The sequence below is a fragment of the Coenobita brevimanus genome, chromosome 68, assembly GCF_032717465.1.
Source record: "Coenobita brevimanus isolate Jiangsu-jjx chromosome 68, ASM3271746v2, whole genome shotgun sequence".
NCBI lineage: Eukaryota > Metazoa > Arthropoda > Malacostraca > Decapoda > Coenobitidae > Coenobita > Coenobita brevimanus.
The window spans coordinates 39319641-39340222 of record NC_137021.1 but is presented as its reverse complement, the minus strand read 5'-3'; the positions used below and the strand labels follow the sequence as shown (position 1 = coordinate 39340222).

The following is a 20582-nucleotide window of genomic DNA, read 5'->3' as shown; positions in this document are numbered from 1 at the left end:
TGTGTGCGAAATTCCCTAGCTAGAATGTGCATTGCTGTTTCCTTCAGATCCCTCAAGCTAAGGCATGACTTTCTTCAAACTTCTATATTACATATTAACAGTATATACGTCACTATCCATTATGTAGTGTGTTATGATATTTCAGTGTCCTGACACAGATAGTTCAGAAAACCTGTAGCCAGAAGTGTAGAGATATAATAGGGAGATGCAATGGTCACTGTTCTTAAAACTGCTTACTTTCCTTCCCATTACGGTGAGCAAACAGCACCCGTTTAGCTATAAACTCTTAGTCCTTTTGTGTCGAACTCCCATTACAAGAATTAACCTCAGTTCAAAGTCTGTCCTGTATATAAAGCTCAACTCTGGAATTGTCTTCCTCAGTCAATATTTCCCATTGTCTTAAAAGCAAAGTTTCTAGCATCTCAAAATAAACGACTATTTATTTTAGGTTTATTTTGAAAATTTTTTTTTGGCAGGGCATCGTTTCTGAAGCCTCTGAACTTTAGTGATTGCTTCTTTCCTTGTTTGCACAAAGTGTTATATATATATATATATATATATATATATATATATATATATATATATATATATATAAAACAGCCATGCCACGTTCAGTACACCGCTTCCCGTCCGATCAGAGAAGTTAAGCAACGTTGGGCTGGTTAGTACTTGGATGGGTGACCGCCTGGGAACACCAGATGCTGTTGGCATAACGTTCTCCCTACGTGTCGAATGGGGTTGGTGGAGGATTAGTGCCACTCCCTGTAAAACAATTAACTCTAAGCCCTTGGCCACCCCGTTTGGGATACATGGCGTCTGGCAATGAATGAAATATATATATATATATATATACGGTATCTATCTATCTATCTATCTACATATATATATATATATATATATATATATATATACGGTATCTATCTATCTATCTATCTACATAAATATATATATATATATATATACGGTATCTATCTATCTATCTATCTATCTCTCTATATATATACAATGGAGTCTCTTTTATCCGAAATTCTTTTAACCGTTATGTGCCATTAACCGTAAGTTTTACTAAAACGTTCTCATTTCGATTAACCGCAAAAATCTGAAATCTATCCGAAAATCCAAACACGGCGGGCGTTAGTTTATGGTTGCATATACTGTATATCCCCTGCTGGCGAGTTGCCCACGCCCTGCCCTGCATCCACCACCTCGGAAGATTTGAATGATGTGGGAGATGATGTGGATGATGTAGAAATGAATGAATAAGGAAACAGAAAATATGGAAAAACAATTAGGTTTAAGACTTTAATTGTTCGAATTGGTTAATGTGAATTACGTAATTGTTTTGGTGAAGGTTTATTTAAGTTTGAGTGAAGATTTATTTAAACTGAGTTTCTATTACAGTTACAAATGTTCAATTACACACGTAGTTACTACAGTGTACAGTATTAAGTGGTGATGGTTGAGTGGCTCTTGGGGTGCTGGTGGTGGTGGTGAGCTAGACGTCGCCAGAAATGGGTGATGGGTGAGTACATTACTGTTCCCATGTATCCTACATATTATTACAGTATCTTTTATCCGAAAAAAAATCGATTAAACGAAACTTTGAGAGTCCCATGATTTTTGGATAAAAGAGACTCCACTGTATATATATATATATATATATATATATATATATATATATATATATATATATATATATATATATATGAATAGATATTCAAGAACGGATACATGAAGTTAAATGAGGTTAAAGGGTGATAAATGTATTAAATGACAAAGGAAGGCAGCAAAGTGGAAACAGACGTAAACAAACCCGAATATGTGAAAAGAATGTCGTCCTGCTAATGATTCTATTGCTGTATCACTCTGAAACCATGAGTGAATTACGTACCTTCCTACCTACCTGCCTGCCAACTACATTACCTACCGACTTTACTACCCCCCTCTCTCTCTCTCTCTCTCTCTCTCTCTCTCTCTCTCTCTCTCTCTCTTACACACACACACACACACACACACACACACACACACACATCCGCGTGTTTTAACTCACCCCTGTACAATAACGGGCCGAGGATCAAACCTGTAATTGGCATTGTTACGAGCAATAAACAGCGCGTCATTGGAGGCAGGCTTTAAAACCCGCCCCACTGTGAACATTCCCTCTTTATCCCTCAATTTGGAGTAAAAACAAAAGGCAGGGCACGGGTGAGGAATGGTAAGGTTGGGTTGGGTTGGGTTAGGTTTGGGTGAGGTGGAAATAGTTTGGGATGGACTGGATTGGGTTGGGTTGGGTTGGGTGAGGTGAAGTTTGTTTGGGATGAATTGGATTGGTTTGGGTTGGCTGGGTTGAGTGAACCGGAGTTAGCTTGGAATGAATTGGATAGGGTTGGGTTGGCGGTGGTGTGATGGAGTGAGTTTGACTGGGTTGTGTTGGACTGGGTTGGTTTGGGTGTTGTGAAGTGAGTTTGGACTAAGTTGTGTTGTGTTGGGTTAGATGTTTAGATGAGGTTGGATTAGGTTAGGCTAGTCTGTGTGGGGTTAGACGAGGTAAGCTGAAGTCAGTTGTGGCGAGATGATGTGTAGAGGTTTGAAATTAGGTTGGGTTGTTTTGAGTGGAGCTGGGTTGAGTTGGATGAGTGTAACTGAGGTGAAGTTTGATGAAATTTGGTTGAAGTGAGTGGGATTGGGATGGGTGGAGTGAAGGGTGAGATGAAGTGAAGCTGAGATGGTTGCGGATAAGGAAGGTGAGATTAAGTGAGGTTGAGTTGGTTCTGGTGAGATCATTTAGGGTAGGTTGGAATAGATTAGTTTTCGTTATGTTGTGCTGTGTTCGGTTAAGTTGGGAGACGAGGTGAGGTGACATGAGGCCAGGCTGGTTAACACTAGATTATGTCAGTTATGATCAGGTTGAGTTAGACTGAATTAAGTTGGGTCTGGTTAATCTGGTGTGTGTTTGATAAGGTTAGGCTGGATTGTGTTTTATTAGATACTGTTATGTGAGATAATATTGTGTTAGGTTAGATGTGTGTGTGTGTAAGGGGAAGAAGACAGTTACTGAGTGTGTTTGGTCTGTGTGTGTGTGTGTGTGTGTGTAAGGGGAAGAAGACAGTTACTGAGTGTGTTTGGTCTGTGTGTGTGTGTGTGTGTGTGTAAGGGGAAGAAGACAGTTACTGAGTGTGTTTAGTCATAAGAACTGTGCGTACGCGTGTACAAATGTGTGTGTGTGTGTGTGTGTGTGTGTGTGTGTAAGGGGAAGAAGACATTTACTGAGTGTGTTTAGTCATAAGAACTGTGCGTACGCGTGTACAAATGTGTGTGTGTGTGTGTGTGTGTGTGTGTGTGTGTGAGAGAGAGAGAGAGAGAGAGAGAGAGAGAGAGAGAGAGATTTACTATTATGATAACAGTCGGTTACATGGTACATCATTGTTACTAATCGCCTTTCTTCAGCCGTCCTTTTCTTCCATTAATCCTTTAAGGCTGAGGACGCCATTATTATTCCGTTCTTGCCGCTGCCAGACGATTTTATTAAGCTTAGGAAAGCATCTTAGTAGGGAATATGCTGTTTAATACTATATCTGTTACCTTTATTTCGAACTGCGTCTCGAGGTTATTAGAAATGCATGATCTTAGGAAAATAAACTAAATAAAGCATCACGTTCGAAAAGGGAGCAAGTCGCCCAGAAGTTACGGAAAATATATGTATTGATTCTTTCACCACCTGTTAATCCTCTTAACAGAATAATACCGGAATTCTTTTCTCACAGCAGATCACTCTTGAAGGTGAAGGAGACTTCTCAGTATCACTTCCTGAGGGATTTATCTTGCGTGTCATATCTATACTCTTTCTCTGTGATCTTCAAACTTGGGGAGTATATTCTCACTGACACAATTTTTATATTTTAACTGATAAGAACTGACCCGTGCGTAAGAAGAGGATTCATACCACTCCCCACGATGATATTTTGATCAAACCACCACCAGAAGCATTCATTCAGCGTTATAGGGGTGTGTTTTATAAGCCCGTAATCACATTGGTTAAGGCAGCACCCAAACACATCTTACTTAGCGATTTATTTTTGGATATGGATGGTTAGTAGCCTTTTGCACATTGTTTACGCAGAGTATGACAGTGGTGGAAGGATTTATATAACGTAGAAGAGGATAGTAAGGCGTAATAAGCAAAACAAACCACTTAAGAGGAGGTGTTAAGGAGCATCCTTACTAAATGAGAAAGTCCCCTAGTGATGTGGTTCATGTACAGTACAGTGGGCCATATCTAACACCCTCAGCTTCCTTTTTTTTTTTTCTTTATTTTACCGACGATGAACAGAGGAAGGAAGAACAATTTAATAAAATAATAATGCTGAAAAACAAGCACAAATGACTAAAAAAAAAATCATTTGCTTCCCTGCTTCTTCCTCATTGACAGATTCCCAGATCCTTGAATCAGACATACTGGAAAAAAGTACACATTATCACCCATGGATGAATGTTAATATAAACCTCAGCCTACCACCTTTCATCCGAGCATGTATGAATTCTGCGACGAAGAGGCAGAAAAGGTGAATGAACTTTATTATTTGCCTATACAGCTAAAGTGTATAGCCCCACTCTGTAGCAGGAGACTGTATGACACCTAGACGCTTATAGTAGTCGTAAAAATGCCAGCAAGTAAAAAAAAAAAAAAAAAAAAAAAATCGTTGTCAATGTTATAGTTAGGCCTAAATTCATTTTCTGTAACGCTTCTGGCCTCTTCTCGTTGGTAGGAAACGGTTTCTGTCAGATCCTCCTCCTTGTCCTCATTTTCATTTTCCCTTCCCTTTCCTCTTTCTTCTCCTCCTCATGATCGTTTTTCCAGTCTTCACCCTTCTGCTTCTCCTCCTCTTCTTTTCTTCTTTCTCCCTCTCCTTCTTTTTCTTCATTTCTTCTTCCCCTCCTTCCTCTCCTTCTTCTTCTTCTTCTTCGTTTCATCCTCCTCCTATTCCTCCTCCTTCTCCATTATCATGATGTGCCTGATGTTCAAGGAATCTCTTCAATCTTGTCAAATCATTTAGTGGAACCTTCATATTGTGTTTTGGTTATTGCCTGATGACTTTACTAAGCACAAGCTAACCAAACAGAAGTAATAATACGAAACATGAGCAGTCACCTCTTCCCCCCTTCCCCCCAAAAAAAGAAATAGCTCCCTTACAATACGAATAATTCTGAAACATGGACGAAGCTTTGTGGTATAGGGGAAACCCTGTGACTTTAAACATGCAAATATTGTCTTTGGTTATTATTAGGATTTTAAACCTCATAAAACATCTCCTACTGGATGCCATTATATTTTGAGCCAGCAAGAAAATACTATCGTGTGTGTCTGCAGAATTAGCTCATTTTCACAACGATCGAACCTCAGGAAAGAGATACGTTTTTGGCTGCCTGTAGGACAGGTTATTCATACATGTGCAAGGCAAGTATTACAAGAAGATCCCCTCAGAGTGCGTAAGATTCCTGTGAGATTGTCGCGTTTGCGACGCTCGGCCATAAGGGCAGGATGGCGGGTCGTCGCGTTTGCGATTTTAGTATATTTTGAATAACCGCGGGCAAGCAGGCTCCAGCTGGTATTGTCTATCAGTACCACCATCCTCTAGCTACAACTAGCATACTTTACCTTTGTACTACTGACCTCAGTTGTTGCCAAATATCGCGTTTTCCCCCCGTACCCCCCCAACCACGGCCCGGCCAGCCAGGCTGTGATACATGGCAGCGCTCTGAGCGCTCAGAACTGTAAATATGCGATCTCCTCTCACAAGCAGTTTATGCTACTAGGAAACGCTTGTTTCCCCAGTTGTAACACTAGCTTTTGCCTCTGTTTAGTGTCAGTTTACTGCAGGCTTTGAAAGTGAGATTATGGCGAGTTCTAGCTCTTCCCAGTCAGTGCAAGCGGCCGACAGGAACGAGAATAAAGTGGCGGACGTAAGGCAGAATAAAAAGCGCGCCGTGGTGATCTTTTGGGAAGTAATATGATTGAAAATAATGTAGTATACATGTTTTTAGCTGTGAAAATGGAAATGTTTGTTGAGTGATGGGAAAACCGCCGCCACAGTGCATGTCGGCCGTACGCTCCGTTGATTTTAGCCTTATTTTCAGTGCTTATTGTACAAATACGGATTCCTAACTACCTTTACGTTGTTGTATAAAGTGTACTGTGACAGACTGAGGCTGTGGTAGAAAGAAAACCGGGTTTCTGGAGGTGTGAGAGTGAAGACTTTGTTACCCAACTTTGCAAGTCTTCACAAGTCCTTTGGTAGTCAACGAAGGCTCAACATGTGGCTCAGGAGATAGCTGAATGTAAGTAATATATGCCATAAAAATTTTAATGCTCTAGGGTTAATCTATGATTTTTGGCAAATATTTTTCCACAGGTACTCAGACCCCGCTACAACCCCGCCACAGGGGGGGGATCGCGCGTACACAGCCGCGTTTTAGGGGTTAACATCTTCTGGAATAAAGAAAAAAGTTCTCGCTTGCCATCTGGTAGACGGGAGTTCGCGCCTCGCTCAGGTTGTGAAAAGTTTCACTGACGAAGTGGGTGGTCACTGTCCCCCTTGAGCAAGGGGACTGGTGTGTGCGTGTGTGAAGGTCACAGCCTTGCCCTTAGATCGGACTATATGAGCTCTCAGCTCCCTTCCGGGAGGGTAAAAGCTGATGATCACGACCACCAAGTGATCCTGACCAACCCGGTGAATTACACACACACACACACACACACACACACACACACACACACACACACACACAAAGCCCTTATAATGCATCGACTGCAACGTACGCCACTTTTTACCCCCTGGGGGTAGGGGGGCTTTCAAGAATACTCCCCCAGTATCTCTGCTTGTCGTACGAGGCGACTAAAAGGGTTGGTGGTGGGTTAGTGCCCCACCCCTTAAAAAGAACTAACTGAAAAAGCGAACAAAGCCCCTCGGACCCGGACGGACCAAACGTTGACGACTAAGGAACGGACGAAGGACATTCTTAGGGTGGGAACGTGGAATGTGAGAGGAGTGAATGATGAAGTGAAAGAGAGAGAGATTGTTCAGGTGCTTGAGGATGCAAAAGTGGATATATGTGGATTGACTGAAACTAAAGGGAAAGGTGAAAGGGTGAGAGATTGGGAATATGGTTTAGGTATATGTGCGGGAGTCAATGAAAATGAGAGGGCAAGAGAGGGAGTAAGTCTGATGATAAGCAAGAAGTTGAAGGAGAATATAAGAGAGTATGGAACAGTGGGTGCAAGGATTGTATGGGTGAGGATGAAAGTAGGTATACAAGCGTGGGCGATTGTATGTGTGTATGCTCCGACAGAGGATCGAGTGGCAAGAGTGAAAGATGAGTTTTGTGCGAGTGTAGAAGCGTGTATGGACAAGTTTGAGAGGAGCGAGAGAGTGCTGTTGATTGGAGACATGAATGGCAAAGTTGGGAATGTACGAGTGGATGGAGTGGTTGGTCAGTGGGGTGTGCCAGCTGACGTAGATGGGAATGGAAGTGCTTTGGTGGACATCTGTGCTTGTAAGGGGTTGGCAATAGCCAACACCTACTTTCGGCATAAGATGATCCACCGGTATACATGGAGAGTAATGAGGAGGATGGATGGTGAACTTGTTGAACGAAATGCAATGATAGACTACGTGTGTGTGGATGAGCGAATGAGAAGACAAGTGTTGGATGCAAGAGTGTGGAGAGGGTGGAGGAATGGAGTCTCGGACCATCACTTAGTGATGGCCAAGGTAGAGCTGCAAAGAAAGTGGTTGAGGAGACGAAGGGGAAGACACGAGGAAGCAACTCCTGTGAGAAGAGTGGAGAAATTGCAAGATAGTGAGAAAATGACAGAGTATAAGAGCATAGTGGAAGAAAGACTGGGAAGGTATGAGCTAGAGCAGATGGAAGGGGTGGAAGACGTATGTGTGAGGCGGTTTGTGGAGTGAGGACGAGATGCAAGGGTGTGCAAGGGACAGCATGGTAGAATGATGAGGTGAAACGAGCTGTGGAACAAAAGAAGAAGGCATATAGTGAATGGTTAGCGAGTAGAGGTAGGGAAGAAGATAAGAGAGAGAAGAGAGAGGTATAAGTAAGCAGGAGAAGGGAGGTTAAGAGATTGGTGGAGGAGAGTAAAAATAAAGTGGATGAGGAGTTTGGGAGTTATCTGAGTGTGAAATTGAGGGAGAATAAGAAATTGTTTTGGAAGGAGGTAAAGAAAGTAAGGCAGTGTGAAAGGGGAAATAGTAGGGAAGTGAAAGATAGGAATAATAGATTGTTGGTGGAGAAGAGAGAGAAGCTGAGGAGATGGAAGGAGCACTTTGAGGATTTGTTGAATGTGGAGAGTGAGAGCAGTGCGAGTATAAGTGGTTGGGGAATGGCTGGGAGAAGAAGAGATGAGAGGAGGGAGGAAGAGATCAGTAGGGCAGAAGTAGTGGAAGCGATGAAGAATATTAAGTTGGGGAAGGCCCCAGGAATTGATGGAGTGTGTGGTGAAATGCTGAGGTATGGGGGTGAGATTGTTGTGGAGTGGATATGGAAGTTGTGTAGATTGGCTTGGGAAGAGGGAAGGGTTCCGAGGACTGGAAATCAGGTATAATTGTTCCTTTATACAAAGGAAAAGGAGAGAGAGAAGTATGTGGTAACCATAGGGGTATTTGCCAACTTAGTGTGACTGGTAAAATATATGGTAGAATACTCATTGATAGGGTTAGGCATATGACGGAGGAGCTAGTTGGAGAAGAACAAGGGGGATTCAGGAAGGGAAAAGAGTGTGTAGATCAGATATTTGTTCTAAGATGTTTAGTGGAGAAGTATCTAGAGAAGGGAAGGAAAGTGTATGCTGCCTTCATGGACTTGGAGAAAGCTTATGACAGAATAGATAGGCAAGGTATGTGGAAGGTATTAAGAATATATGGAGTGGAGGGGAAATTGTTGAGTGCTGTGAAGAGCATGTACGAGGGAGCTAGGGTTACGGTGCGAGTGGATGGTGAGCTGAGTGAGTTCTTTTATCTCAATGTGTGACTGAAACAGGGTTGTGTGATGTCTCCATGGTTGTTTAATATATACATGGATGGGGTTGTAAAGGAGGTGCAGGGTAGGGCAGTGGATGTAGGGGTGGCTCTAATGAATGAGGGTGAGATTTGGAAGCTTCCGGTGTTGCTGTTTGCTGATGATACAGTACTGTTGAGTGAAGATGAATGGGAGTTGCAAGGTTTGGTGAATGAATTTGGGACAGTGTGCAGGAGGAGGAATCTGAAAGTTAATGTAAACAAAAGTAAAGTTATGGTGTTTGAGAGGAATGAAGTCACAGAGTGTGCAGTGAGGTTGGATGGTGAGGATATGGAGAATGTGAGTGCATTCAAGTACTTGGGTAGTGTGATGAGTAAGGATGGAACTTTAGGGGATGAAGTGCGTGAAAGGGTACAGCAGGGAAGGAAGGTTGTTGGTACACTGAAAGCAGTGATGAGAAATAGGGAGGTGAGTATGGAAGTTAAGAAGTCACTGCATGATAGTATTGTGATCCCTACCCTGACGTATGGAAGCGAGGCATGGACTTTGCAAGAGGGGAACAAGTCAAGAGTGAGAGCAGTGGAAATGAGTTACTTGAGAGGAGCATGTGGAGTGACGTGGAGGGACAGGTTGACGAATGAAGAAGTGAAGGAAAGCTGTGGGGTGGATGTGGATGTGGTTGAGAAGATTAGGAGAAATACACTGAGGTGGTTTGGACATGTGAAGAGAATGGAGAATGAAAGACTGACTAAGAGGGTGTATGTAGGTGAGGTGGAGGGAGGGAGAGGGAGAGGTAGACCGAGGATGAGGTGGAGGGATGGAGTTGAGAGGTATATGAGGGAGGGGGGGGTGAGTTGGGGGAAGGGTAGTCAAATGATGGGTGACAGAGCGACTTGGAGGCGTTTTGTCTGCGGCCACCCTTTGCGGGATTAGGACGTCGGGCTATAGATAGATAGATAGATAGATCAGTATTCTATGAGTGGTACGTTTTCGTGAGATGAGTTAAATTGTCTGACTTTAGCAGGTACAAAACTCAAACTTCGTATGCCACAAGCAAAGGGTTAAGGTGTCAAATACAAAATCATTCATTCATTCATTCATCATCTACAGTAATCCACTGTTGCCACATGGGGAGCGTAGGAGCCCGGGGCTAGGCAAGTTGGTCCTGATATTGAAGACGAGTGACTGGCCTCATTCATCCATGAGTGGCACTGCGTGAGCAGTTAACCCCAACCATCCCTTGGATATAAACCTGCACTGGCTCAGTCCGACTGGAGCGCCTTAATTACCCTCTACACCACCAGGCGCCATAATTTGGTTATATGGTCACCATCCCGTGTAGTAAATGGTTTCCTGGTGTACAGGAAACCGTTAAGCTTGTCATTCAGTGTAGAGTCACCCGTAGACAGAAGGATGAAGAAAGAAAGAAGGCAAGAAAGACAGAAGAGGAAAGAAGGAAAGAAGAGAGGAAAGGGCAGGCACCCGAGAGCAGCTCATGGCTGACATTAAAATTTCTTCATTGGATGTATTTTCTGCCATCACTGGCCTCAGTTCTAACAAGGCATATGGGCCTGATGGGGTCCCTCCTGTTGTTCTCAAGAACTGCGCTTCTGTGCTTACACCCTGCCTAGGCAAACTCTTTCGCCTTTGTCTGTCAACTTGTACCTTTCCTTCTTGCTGGAAGTTTGCTCTCATTCAGCCAGTCCCAAAGAAGGGTGACCACTCCCAACCCTCCAACTATCGTCCAATTGCTTTAACGTCCTGTATTTCAAAAGTTTTCGAGTCAATTCTTAATAGGAAAATTTTAAGACATCTTTCCTATCACAACCTTCTTTCCGATCGTCAGTATGGGTTCCGTCAGGGACGCTCCACTGGCGATCTTCTCACCTACCTTTCAGACTCCTGGTCATCCTCCTTTCGGGACTTTGGCGAAAGCTTTGCCATTGCACTTGACATCTCAAAGGCTTTCGATCGAGTCTGGCATAAATCTTTAATTTCCAAACTGCCCTCCTACGGTTTCTATCCTTCTATCCGTGCCTTCATCGCTAGCTTCCTTTCTGGTCGTTCTATTGCCGCTGTTGTAGACGGCCATCGTTCTTCTCCTAGATCTATCAACAGTGGTGTTCCTCAGGGCTCTGTCCTATCACCAACTCTCTTCCTTTTATTCATCAATGATCTTCTAAGCTGTACATCTAACCCTATCCACTCATACGCTGATGACTCCACCCTTCACCTTTCCATTCGGTTCCCGCAACGCCCATCTCAACAGTTACTTCAACAAACAAGGGATGTCTGACTTGGCTCGTATCTCTGACTAAGGTAAAAATAATATGGTTGTCTTTAATGCATCTAAGACTCAGTTCTTACACCTATCAACCCGACAAAATCTTCCACAGGTATACCCACTAATGTTTAATAATATTCAGCTTAATCCTGCATCATCCTTGAACATGTTTGGGGTTTCATTTACTCAGGACTTATCTTGGAAAGATCATATTACATCTCTTGTAAAATCTACTTCCAAGAGATTGGGTGTGCTAAGCCGACTCCGCTCTTTCTTTACCCCTGCACAAATGTTGACTCTATACAGGGGTTTTATCCGCCCCTGTGTGGAGTACAACTCTCATGTGTGGGGAGGCTCCCCACATACAGCTCTTCTCAATAGGGTGGAGTCAAAGGCTTTTTGTCTCATTAACTCTCCTCCTCTTACTGACTCCCTTCAACCTCTGTCTCTTCGCCGCTCTGTTGCATCTTTATCTCTTTTCTATCGCTACTTTAATGATCACTGCTCCTCTGAACTGTCTGCTTGCATTCCTCCACCTCTACGACGGGCGCGTAGCACCCGTCTGGCAGCAAACTCTCATCCCTTTTCTGTCCAACTCTCTAATGCAAGAGTTAACCGTTACTCCTAGTCTTTCATTTATGCAACAGGTCAGCTCTGGAACTGTCTCCCTCTGTCTGTATTTCCTGCTGCCTATGATCTCCAGTCTTTCAAACGCAGTGTGTCCAGGCATCTCAAAATGATCGGATCTTGAATTTGGCTCTCTATTGTATTTTGTTTTTCTCTTGGAGGGAACTGTTACTGCGGGCTCATGGCCTTTGGCTCCTTCTTCCTCGCATAAAAAAAAAAAAAGCACTACATCGAGTAAGCGGATGGTTAGGGCTCCCACATTCCACTAAGAATAAATAATAATAATAATAATAATAATAATAATAATACTGTAACAATAATCCAGTTTATTAAGGCAAGGCAACGCTAAGGCTGAAAATATACAGAGAAGAGTTAAAAAGTAACATTAGTAAAAGGCGAGCACTGCCTGAAAAGTAAATAGTCCAATATTCGGAAAAAGTGATAAGAACTAGGTTTTTCTCGAGTACTAAGAACAAAGAAAAAAAAAAATGTTGGAGATGTTTTTAACTAGTGTTGGTTGATCATTTGGACCATGTCAGGAATGGGGATTTTCTTATAACGAACAGTCTTGCTTTAGTTGGTAATAATTTGTTGCTGGTACGAATGGAGTGAGGTGGTGTTGGGATGGGGGGGGGAGGTGAGGGAGCAAGTTGCAGTGACGAGGGTGGTTCAAAAGTCTGAGTCCAACCTGGCGTAGGCATGCTTGATGAGTGTCAAAGATGGTTGTTATGCTAGTAGTTTGAAGTGCGGTTGACATATGCTGGGCCAAGAATTATCTTTGCAGCATGCTTCCGGGCAGACTTTAGTCTCTGCTTCTGTGTTACAGTGAGGCTTGGTGACCGCGCTGGTGAGGTACATGTCAATTTTGGAAGTATGAAAGAGCGGTAAATGTTGCAGAGTCCCACCATGGGAAGACCAAAAGACTTGAATCTTTGCAACATGTAGAGCCTGAATGAGGTGGATTGAACGACGGAAGCTATGTGTTGGCCCCAGTGTAGTTTCTTGTCCAATGTGATGCCGTGAAACTTGATAGTCTGGACTAGCTCAAGGGTGTGGTCGTCCAGATTAAGGGAGTTGGGTGGGGTGGGGGTAGTGGCCATGTCAAACTGCATGATGACAGTTTTGTGGTAGGTGATGGTGACATCATTTTGTTGTGTCCATTCCAGGGGACTGTTAAGATATTGTTGCAGAGTGAGGTAGTCTGGGTCAAGGTTGGTGTTACTGACTGCTATGGTGGTGGTAGAGACGTCAACATATTTCCATCGTAGGTTGGTATCGGTGAGGGAGTCATTGATTAGGATAAGGAAACAGAGCGGTCCCATTCTGGTCGCCTGTGACACACCGCAGGTGAGGGACTGGAAGCTGGTGGTAACCCCCCTGTGACGAACAGCTCGTCATCTGTCACTCAAAAACTCGACAAGCCAGGGAATAGGACTCGCTCTAACATCAAGTTACATTGCTTTTTTGTCTACTCTGGTGTGATTAACGAGGTCGAATGCCTTTGTAGGAAGTTTTCCTCTTTTCTAAGGTGGTGTAAATAAAGTCTAGCAGACTGATAAAGGAGGAGCTGTTACGGTTCTTGAGGCAATGAGAACACCGCAAGGGATCAGTACCTGGACATTTTCAAGAACTTACAGTTATTGACTCTTTGCAGTAACTCACTTTCGTTTTGCAGGAAGGGCTAGGATAAAACTCTCCATAATCGCAGTACCCATATTTTTTTTTTTTTTTTTGGTGCAAAATAAGTCTTAGTTACGTGAGGGAAATGAACATTTGTGATGATTTTGGAGAAAGCTTGAGGAAAAGAAAGAGTGTAGGAACCCAGCGTATTTTGTCCATCCAAGAAATAATAATAATAATAATAATAATAATAATAATAAAAATAATAATAATAGAATAGTTCCCCAGTATTCCATGCTTGTCGTAAGAGGCGACTAAAAGGGACACTTTTATCTACATTCTTGTTGCTCTCTTTCTTTCCCTTGTACTTTGTCTGTCCAAACCCTATGCATTTTACTTTCATTTAGTTAATTTCCTCTCTCCACTGTCTGGTTCCTGCGAGCCACTGGCATTGGCTCCAGGGTAAAATATTTTTCTGCCTAAGAAATCTTGACGAACTCTGGTGACTAAGCAATGGCCCTCAGTTCCGTGCAGCCCTTAAGTGGGCAGGAGGTGCTAAGAATCTCACGGTGTAAAAATAAGTTTATACATCCAAAAAGAACCTTAAGAATAGGAAACTGGAATGTTCGAACTCTCAATCAGGCTGGTAAAATGGACGAACTTATTTCAGTGTTCAAGGAATACAAGATGGATATTTGTGCTCTTACAGAAACGAGGTTGCTTGGAGTTGATAAAATGAATTTGGAAGATGGTATTACTATGTTGGTTTCTGGTAGGAGTGATGGAAATCATTACCAAGGAGTAGGCCTACTGCTGAGTAGAGATGCTTGTAAGGCACTATGTGAGTTTGAGCCAATTAATGAGCGCTTTCTTTATGCTCGTTTAAAATCTGACCATGGTAATATCAGTATGGTTGTAGGGTACGCTCCGACAAATGAAGCTGCTGATGAAATGAAGGATGACTTTTATGAGAAGCTGAAGGATGTAGTGAATAGAGTGGCAAGACATGATGTGTTAGTTTGCATTGGTGATTTCAATGCGATTGTTGGCAGTAGTATGGATGGCTTTGAAGATTGTATGGGTAAGGAGGGTGTTGGTATAAGAAACGAAAATGGGGTGCGCTTTGGAAGCTTTTGTTTGGCAAATGACCTTATAATTGGTGGAACTATCTTTGAGCATAGAAAAATACATAAGACTACTTGGATTTCACCATGTGGTAAATACTGTAACCAGATTGACCACATTGCAATTAGCAGAAGGCATAGGAGTTATTTGCAAGATGTTTGCGTAAGGAGGGGGGCAGATATAGGTAGTGATCATCAACTTGTTGTGTCAAACATTAAAATAAAACTTAAGAGAAACGTTAATGGTAATTGTACAGGAGGTAATGGTTATGATTTTGATGAGATGAGAAGAGATGAGAGCACGAAGGAAAAGTTTCGGTGGGAATGTAGGAACAGGTTTCTAGTCCTGCAGACTTTGATGGAATCTGAAAACAATGATATTAATCAAATGTGGAGAGAGGTAAAAGAGGTTTTGCATTAGTGCTAGGGTTACTATTAAGAAAAAGGGAAAAGCGAGAAGGAAAAAGTGGATGTCAGATGAAACATGGAATGCAATTCAGAAAAGGAAAGAGGCTAAGTTAAGAAGTGAAGAACAACATGTTGATGGCCAGGTAGTTGAAGTACTTAGAGCAAAGTACTGGAGCTCACATTCTGAAGTAAAAATACTCATTAGAGGTGATAAGAGGAGGCTTTATGATGAAAAGGCAACAGAGACAGAAATTAAATTAGGTAAAAATGACGGTCAGAGCACAAGAGCAGCGTATCAGGCCATAAAGGAGTTAACTGGGACTGAAAAGAGAAGAAAGGAAATACCTGTACGAGATAGAAATGGTAAGTTGATGACTAAAGATTTGGATATAAAAGGAAGGTGGAAAGAGCACTTTGAATCTGTTCTAAATAGACCAATCCCAGCTGAAGAGGACATTTTGCCAGCCGAGAGAGATTTGCAGATAGAAACAGGGGATATAACTTTGGAAAAAGTAGCAAAATCTATAACGGAGTTAAAGAATTTTAAGGCCCCAGGAGAGGATGGAATATTCCCTGAAATGCTTAAGGTGGAAAATGACGAGTTGATGAATGCGCTTTTGAAACTTTTTAATGTGGTTTGGGATAATGGTGGAATTCCAGAAGAGTGGAAAAATGGAGTGATTATAAAAATACAAAAAAAGGGAGATTTAAGTGTGTGTGGCAATTGGAGGGGGATAACTTTGACACCTGTAGTTGCAAAAGTCTTTTCCAAAATATTGTTGAACAGAATAGAACCAGTAATTGATTAAATTTTAAGAGAAGAACAAGCGGGATTTAGAAAGGGTCGAGGTTGTAATGATCAGATTTTTATTGTAAGGCATCTAATGCAACAAGCCAATGAGATGAAAATGCCACTTAGTATGTGTTTTGTGGATTTTGAAAAAGCGTTTGATAGTGTTTCACGTGGATCTATGTTGAAAATAATGAGATTCTATGGTATACCAGAGAAGTTTGTAAATATTATTAGAAGCCTGCATGAAGGTACTTTTTGTAAGGTAATGGTGGGTGGTTCTTTGAGTGATCCATTTCAAATTAGGTCAGGAGTGATTCAAGGAGGAGTTCTTTCGCCGTTGTTGTTTGTTTTGGTTATGGATTATGTTATGAAAAAGGTTGTAAGGAGAACAGGTGCAGGAATTAACTGGAAAGAATATAAGAAGCTGATGGATTTGGACTATGCTGATGATATTGTACTGATTTGTGGAAGTATTTACGAGATGCAGAGGGTGCTTGATTGTCTGGTGGAGGAAGGAGAAAAAGTGGGATTGGTAATAAATTGCGAAAATACTGAAATTATTAATATGAACGTGGAGAACCATATCGATTGTGTGATTGGGAATAATGTGGTGAAGAATGTAGAAAACTTTAAATATCTGGGAACGATTGTATCATCTAATGGATCATTAAACAATGAAATTGAGGAGAGGATTAGACAGGCTTGGCGAGCTGTTGGAATGTTGAAATCTGTTTGGAATAATAATATGCTTTCGGTGCATACTAAAGTGAAAATTTACAAGTCCATGGTTAGACCAATTTTAATTTATGGGCATGAGTCATGGTACAGTACAATTGCAACAGATCAGAAAGTATTAGGATTTGAGAATAAAATACTGAGAAGGATTCTTGGGGTAAAGTGGCAAGACAGTTACAAATGCAAGAATAAGAGATATTACGAGAGTGGAACCAGTTAATGAATATGTGAGACTGTGGTTGGGGCACATATACAGAAAAGAAGGTAGTTTAATACAGGATGTGCCAGAGTGGACTGCTAGAGGAAGAAGAGGTAGAGGTAGGCCGAGGGAAACCTGATTGAGGACAATGAAGAAAGAAGCAGGAGAGGAGTGTTGGTGGGACCTGAAGAAGATGGCAAGAGACAAATATTGGTGGAGAGAGTTCATCGAGGCCCTATGCATCCCGTGGGGTGTCACAGGAAATGATTGATTGATTGAATAATAATAATAATAATAATAAAAATAATAATAATAATCTGTCTATGTATGTATCTATCTATTGCCAGACCCCTCAATCTCGTTTGGGGTGGCCACAAACAAATTGCCTCCACGTCGCCCTGTCCCCCGCCATTACACTGCCCTGCTCCTAACTCACACCCCTCTCTCTCATATACCTCTCCATCCCATCCCTCCATCTCATCCTCGGCCTCCCCCTCCCTCTTCCCCCTTCCACCTCACTCACATACACTCTCTTCGTCAGTCTCTCACCCTCCATCCTCTCCACATGGCCAAACCACCTCAGTGTGTTCCTCATAACGCTTCCTATATCACATCCACATCCACACCACAATACTCCTTTATATCCTCGTTCGTCAGCCTGACTCTCCATGTGACTCCACAGGCTCCTCTTAAATAACTCATTCCACTGCTCTCACTCTTGACTTGTGTCCTTCCAACAACGTCCAAGCTTCCCTTCCATACGTTAGAGTTGGTATCACAATACTGTCATGTAGTAACTTTTTCACTTCCATGCTCACTTCCCTGTTTCTTATCACTGCTTTCAAAGAACCAGCAACCTTTCTTCCCTGCTGTACCCTTTCAAGCACTTCACCCTCCAAACCTCCATCCTTACTCATCACACTACCCAAGTACATAAACATACTCACATTTTCCAATTCTTCACCATCCAACCTCGCTGTACATTCACTGACTTCACCTCTCTCAAAGACCATCACTTTACTCTTCCCTACATTCACCCTTAGATTCCATTTCTGACACACTCTCCCAAACTCATCCACCAAGCCTTGCAGATCCCCTTCGTCTTCAGTCAACAACACAGTATCATCTGCAAACAACAGTACAGGGAGTTTCCAAACACTATCCTCTCTCACCAGAGCCACTCCAACATCCACTACCCTGCCTTGTACCTCTTTTATAATAATAATAATAATAATAATAATAATAATAATAATAACAATCTTTGTATAGAGAAGTAACCGATCCTGGTTCATTTTTATTTATTTTTTCCCTGCATATCAGTGTTTTACTTCCCGGACCACATTCTTTTTGCATTAGGAAGCTCTCTACAACCTCTCCCTTGCTAGTATATGTGTATATGTGGCTATTAATCATCTCATATATTATTCATGAAAGCTATGTCTACACCGAAACACATACGCAACGTACAACGGACTAATAAGACATAATAATCACACCATATCTTTTTTTTTTTTTTACAGAAGATCAACAGAGGAAGAAAAAACAAATCAGATAAAAAATAATCCATACACCAGATTACAGGTGTCCTCCATTCATTAGAAATCTGGAACAGTTGGAGTCGAATGCTGTAGGTTGAAGTTTGGGGAGAGACTATTCTGGGAAGTGAGTTCCAAAGGGCTGAAGAAGTGGGAGTCAAAAATTTTTGATAGGCAGAAGTTCTACAATATGACAATGTGACAGGTCACTGATGTGCTTTACCAGATGCCCGTGTAGCACGGGGAAAGGCGTGGAGGGGTGGCACAATGGATACAACTTTTTAGCATTTGTCATAAAAGTATCTGCAGAATAATGCAAGGAAGGCAACATTCCTTCTTGCTTGTAGAAGAGGTAGTTCATTTGTAATTGCAGGGTTATTAATAATTCTTACGGCTTTGTTCTGAATTCTGTCCATTTGTTTTTGTGCAACCTCTCCACATCCACCCCACATGGATGAGCAATACTCCAGCTGACAGCACACACGACTCTTGCAAATTAAAGTCAACTGCTTGTCAGTGAAATAGTTGTGGATTCTATACAACAATCCAAGTTTCTCTGAAGCGGTTTTAACCAGTGATCTAACATAAGAGGTCCTGTTGAAGTTACTGTCATGTGAAACACCGGGAACTGCCATACTTAGAGATAGGAATATTAGTAGCATTGAAAGTAATGTAGTAATAGGGCAATATATGCATATTAGTGAATTATATATAATTGGTTTTCCTAGCATTCAATGAGACAGTGTTGTTTTGTCAACATTCAGTGATTTTAGATAAGTCTTGATTTATGGAGATTGCTGTACTGAGTTGTTAGTTGGAGATAATAAACTTTGTGAAAGGGTGTTTAAGTGTGAATAAACTGCGAGATGTTGAGCCATCTGCATATGAGTGAACTGTATTATGGTTAACAGATAAAAGATCATTAATATGAATTAGGAATAGGGTTGGAGCCAGGACTGATCCTTCTGGGACGCTCGCATTAATGAAGTGGAAATTGGAATGTATATCATCAACTTTTGTCTTTCGGTCGCTGAGATATGAGGAAATCAGTGGAACAAAAGATTAATCATAGCAAGGGAATTTGGACAGTAGATAATGGTGCCACACTCTGTCGAAAGCTCTAGAAATTTAAAGGATACTGCATGGGTTTTCTATGTTTGTCAATTGACTGATGGATGGTATGAGTCAGGAGACTGAGTATATCAACAGTGGATCTTTCATGGCAAAATCCTACTGTTTATCACTAATTAAGTTGTTGGATAAAAGATGTTTAACAATGTGCTGATTAATTAGTTTCAAAAAATTTATCGAAGAGAAAATGTGATAGCTATTGGTCTGTAATCAGAGGAGTCAGAGGAACTTCTTATCTTCGGAATTGGGTGTATACTGGCTTCTTTCCAAGAGTCAGGGAATAAAAAAGTACGTATGCATAGGTCATATAATTTAGCTAGAAACGGAGCAAGCTCTGGGGAACACTTTTTCAAAACAATTGGTGAAATTCCATCTGTACCTGGAGCTTCGTTGGTTGGTGGATTTTACGTATGTAGTCTGTATCTTAAGTGGAGCAATATCGGGAGAGCCAAGTTCTAGGACAGCGATGTTCTGATTGACTTCTAAGGTAGAATTTCTGGCAAAGTACTAATAAGGATGTTTGCTTTACCAAGCGGGCCATTTATCGTGTTACGATCAGAAGATTTTAGCTGGGGAATGAGTGATGATTTGTTGAGGTTATTATTGAAGGAATTGAAAGTTGACCAGAATCATATATTGTCATTAGGATTATTTAATAGTTTCGATGTTTGTTTGTGAAGAAAGTTTGATTCTGAAATATTTATTACTGCTTTTGCATGGTTACAACAATTTTAAATTGACTGAGGGTCTCAGATGTTTTCTGTTTTAAGTAAATGTTATATGCTAATGACTTTTGGGTCGTTGCTGTGGCACAGTTGCTATCAAACCATTTTGGAGAGTCTGATCTCATAGTGCACTGTTGACTGAGTATGAATAATTCAATACCAGCTTGTATTAAGTCACACTGGGTAGAACTGATGTCAGTAGAGAAGAAAGACTATCATGAAATATCAGCAAGATAATTTCTAAATCCATCCCAGTCTGCCTTATCAATGTGCCATTTAGTCACTCTGGTTTAGAACGGGGAGGTTTGGGGAAACTGGATAATGGGATTTGATGAGATTGTGGTCGGATGATCCAAGTGGGGATAGTACCT

The 20582-nt window shown here is 41.7% G+C and overlaps 1 pseudogene; it reads left to right on the top strand.

The window, feature by feature from the left end:
- Nucleotides 1-592: 592 nt before the first annotated feature.
- On the top strand, nt 593-710 carry LOC145405908 (5S ribosomal RNA; annotated as a pseudogene).
- The last annotated feature ends 19872 nt before the right edge of the window (nt 711-20582 follow it).